The sequence below is a fragment of the Arachis hypogaea genome, chromosome 17 (assembly GCF_003086295.3).
Source record: "Arachis hypogaea cultivar Tifrunner chromosome 17, arahy.Tifrunner.gnm2.J5K5, whole genome shotgun sequence".
Classification (NCBI taxonomy): domain Eukaryota; kingdom Viridiplantae; phylum Streptophyta; class Magnoliopsida; order Fabales; family Fabaceae; genus Arachis; species Arachis hypogaea.
In genome coordinates, this window is record NC_092052.1 from 74,247,130 (window position 1) to 74,251,720 (window position 4,591).

General features: G+C 34.8%; 1 non-coding gene across 1 annotated transcript; it reads right to left on the bottom strand.

Annotated features, from left to right (window-relative positions):
• Positions 1–3,885: 3,885 nt before the first annotated feature.
• Positions 3,886–3,993, bottom strand: LOC112768852 (small nucleolar RNA R71). Its single transcript, XR_003186234.1, has one exon. It is a non-coding gene; the product is annotated as a small nucleolar RNA R71 (small nucleolar RNA).
• Positions 3,994–4,591: the final 598 nt, after the last annotated feature.

Genomic DNA, 4,591 nt, shown 5'->3' on the forward strand with positions numbered 1-4,591 from the left:
GGATTTTCTGAAGCTACAGGAGTCCAAATGGCACGCTCTCAATTGCGTTGGAAAGTAGACATCCAGGGCTTTCCAGCAATATATAATAGTCTATAATTTGTCCGAGTTTAGATGACGCAAACTGGCGTTCAACGCCAGCTCTCTACCCTATTCTGGAGTCAAACGCCAGAAACAGGTTGCAAAGCAGAGTTAAACGCCAGAAACAGGTTACAAACTGGCATTTAACTCCAAGGAAGACCTCTACACGTGAAAGATGCTCAACTCAAGCACACACCAAGTGGGCCCCGGAAGTGGATTTCTACATCATTTACTCAATTCTGTAACCCTAGTAACTAGTTTCAGTATAAATATGACTTTTTACTATTGTATTTACATCTTTTGGAAATCTTTGGATTATCTTTTGATCCTTTGATCATGTTTTGGGGGCTGGCCATTCGGCCATGCCTGGACCTTGTTCTTATTTATTTTCAACGGTAGAGTTTCTACACACCATAGATTAAGGTGTGGAGCTCTGCTGTTCCTTATGAATTAATGCAAAGTACTACTGTTTTTCTATTCAATTCAAGCCTATTTCTTCTCTAAGATATCCATTCGCACACAAGAACATGATGAATGTGATGATTATGTGACGCTCATCATCATTCTCACTTATGAACATGTGCCTGAAAAACACTTCCGTTCTACATGCAAACAAGCTTGAATGCGTATCTCTTAGCCTTCTGAACGTGAGATCAGAGTATTTGTGGTATAGGCTAGAATTATTGGCGGCCATTCTTGAGATCCGGAAAGTCTAAACCTTGTTTGTTGTATTCCGAGTAGGATCTGGGAAGGGATGGCTGTGACGAGCTTCAAACTCACGAGTGCTTAGTGACAGACGCAAAAGGATTACTGAATCCTATTCCAGTATGATCGAGAACTGACAGATGAATAGCCGTGCGGTGACAGCACATCTTGGACCATTTTCACTGAGAGGATGGGAAGTAGCCATTGACAACGGTGATGCCCTACACAAAGCTTTCCATGGAAAGGAGTATGAAGGATTGGATGAAGACAGCAGGAAAGCAGAGGTTCAGGGGGAACGAAAGCATCTCTATACGCTTATCTGAAATTCTCACCAATGAATTACATAAGTATCTCTATCTTTATTTTACGTTTTATTTGTCTTTTAATTATTAAAACTCTATAACCATTTGAATCCGCCTGACTGAGATTTACAAGGTGACCATAGCTTACTTCAAGCTGGCAATCTCCGTGGGATCGACCCTTACTCACGTAAGGTTTATTACTTAGACGACCCAGTGCACTTGCTGATTAATTGTGTGAAGTTGTGACAAAGTGTGTGAATTACATTCCGAGCACCAAGTTTTTGGCGCCGTTGTTAAGGATCACAATTTCGTGCACCAAGTTTTTGGCGCCGTTACCGGGGATTGTTCGAGTTTGGACAACTGACGGTTCATCTTGTTGCTCAGATTAGGTAATTTTATTTTAATTTTAAGTTTTTGTTTTTATTCTTTTTATTTTCAAAAAAATTTTCAAAAAAAAATTTTAATAAATTATTTCAAAAAAAAAATTTATTCTATGGCTTCAGAATTTTTAAAAATGAATTCTAGAGTTTCACGAGATATGTTGAAGGCTGGCTGGCTGTAAAGCCATGTCTAATTCTTTTGGACCGAGACTTCCACTCATCAGCACAGAAGCAAGTTGAATGAAGTATCAGCTGTTGTATGTCTGATTTGTATCTGCTAAAGCTTGGCTGGCCATTGGCTATGTCTAGTGTTTTGGACCGGAGCTTTCACTGAAAGCTTGGCTGGCTAGTAAGCCATGTCTAATTCCTGGACCGGAGTTTTAGACTAACATTGCAAGATTCATGGAATTCCTATTAAAAATTTTGAAATCCTTATTTTTCTTTTTTTCAATTAATTTTCGAAAAAATACCAAAAAATTTTTATAAAATCATAAAACCAAAAATAATTTGATGTTTCATGCTTGAATCTAGTGTCAAGTCATAAGTTTGGTGTCAATTGCATGTTTATCTCTTTCTTGCATTTTTCGAAAATTCATGCATTGCATTCTTCATGATCTTCAAGTTGTTCTTGATGAATCCTCTTGTTTGATCTTCATATTTTCTTGTTGTATGTTGCATCTTGTTTTTCATATGCACTCTTGCTTTCATAATGTCTAAAAATTAAAAATTTCTAAGTTTGGTGTCTTGCATGTTTTTCTTTTCTTAAAAATTTTTAAAAATAAGTTCTTGGTGTTCATCTTGACATTCAAAATGTTCTTGGTGTTCATCTTGACACTCATAGTGTTTTTGCATGCATCTTTTATTTTAATCCAAAATTTTTATGTTTTGCATCAATTTTATGTTTTTCTCTCTCATCATTAAAATTCAAAAATAAAAAAATATCTTTCCTTTTTTCTCTCATAAACTTTCGAAAATTTGAGTTGACTTTTTCAAAAAAGTTTTTAAAATTTAATTGTTTCCTATGAGTCAAATCAAATTTTCAATTTAAAAATTCTATCTTTTTCAAATCTTTTTCAAAAATCAAATCTTCTTCATTTTTCTTTTATGATTTTCAAAAATTTCAAATTGATTTTCAAAAATCTTCTTCTTATCTTGTTCATAATTTCAAAATCTTTATTAATAATTAATGTGATTGATTCAAAAGTTTTTAAGTTTGTTGCTTGTCTATTAAGAAAGGTTCAATCTTTAAATTTTAAAATCATATCTTCAAGTTTCTTGTTAGTCAAGTAATCAACTTTGATTTCAAAAATCAAATCTTTTTATTTTCCTTTTCAAATCTTTTTCAAAATGATTTTCAATCATATCTTTTCAATCACATCTTTTTCAAAATCAATTTCAAAATCTTTTCTAACTTCTTATCTTTTCAAAATTGATTTTCAAATCTTTTTTTTTCAATTAATCTTATCTTGTTTGATTCTTATCTTTTTCAAAACTACCTAACTAATTCTCTCCCTAATTTTCGAAAATCACCTTCCTCTTTTTCAAAATTCCTTTTTAATTAACTATTTGTTTTAAATGTTAATTTGATTTAATTTTATTTTTCTTTCTTAATTTTCGAATTTTAACTTTAATTTTTAAATTAAAAACAAAAATATTTTTCTTTTCTTTTCAATTATTTTCTAATTCTTCCCTCTCTCATCTCCTTCTAATTATTTATTCATCTACTAACACTTCTCTTCCACCCAAGAATTCGAACCCACTCTTCCCCTCTGTGTTTGGATTCTTATCTTTTCCTTCCTGCATTTTTCTCTCCTTATACTTACATAGGGAATCTCTATACTGTGACATAGAGGATTCCATATTTTCTTTTGTGTTCTCTACTTTTTCATATGAGCAGGAATAAGGATAAGAACATTCTTGTTGAAGCTGATCCTGAACTTGAAAGGACTCTGAAGAGGAAGCTAAGGGAAGCTAAAGCACAACTCTCTGGAGAAAATCTGACAGAAATTTTCGAAAAAGAAGGAGACATGGCCGAAAATAATAACAATGCAAGAAAGATGCTTGGTGACTTTACTGCACCAAATTCCAATTTATATGGAAGAAGCATCTCAATCTCTGCCATTGGAGCAAACAATTTTGAGCTAAAGCCTCAATTAGTTTCTCTGATGCAACATAACTGCAAGTTTCATGGACTTCCATCAGAAGATCCTTTTCAGTTCTTAACTGAATTCTTGCAGATCTGTGATACTGTTAAGACCAATGGGGTTGACTCCGAGGTCTACAGGCTTATGCTTTTCCCGTTTGCTGTAAGAGACAGAGATAGAATATGGTTGGACTCTCAACCTAAGGATAGCCTAAACTCTTGGGATAAGTTGGTCACGGCTTTCTTAGCCAAGTTCTTTCCTCCTCAAAAGCTTAGCAAGCTTAGAGTGGATGTTCAAACCTTCAAACAGAAAGAAGGTGAATCCCTCTATGAAGCTTGGGAGAGATATAAGCAACTGACCAAAAAGTGTCCTTCTAACATGCTTTCAGAATGGACCATCCTGGATATATTCTATGATGGTCTGTCTGAATTATCAAAGATGTCATTGGACCATTCTGCAGGTGGATCTATTCACCTAAAGAAAACGCCTGCAGAATCTCAGAAACTCATTGACATGGTTGCAAATAACCAGTTCATGTACACTTCTGAAGGGAATCCTGTGAGTAATGGGACGCCTCAGAGGAAGGGAGTTCTTGAAATTGATACTCTGAATGCCATATTGGCTCAGAATAAAATAATGACTCAGCAAGTCAATATGATTTCTCAGAGTCTGAATGGATTGCAAGCTACATCCAACAGTACTCAAGAGGCATCTTCTGAAGAAGAAGCTTACGATCATGAGAACCCTGCAATAGTAGAGGTGAATTACATGGGTGAACCCTATGGAAACACCTATAATCCCTCATGGAGAAATCATCCAAATTTCTCATGGAAGGATCAACAAAAGCCTCAACAAGGCTTTAATAATGGTGGAAGAAACAGGTTTAGCAATAGCAAGCCTTTTCCATCATCCACTCAGCAACAGACAGAGAATTCTGAGCAGAATCCATCTAGCTTAGCAAATATAATCTCTGATCTACCTA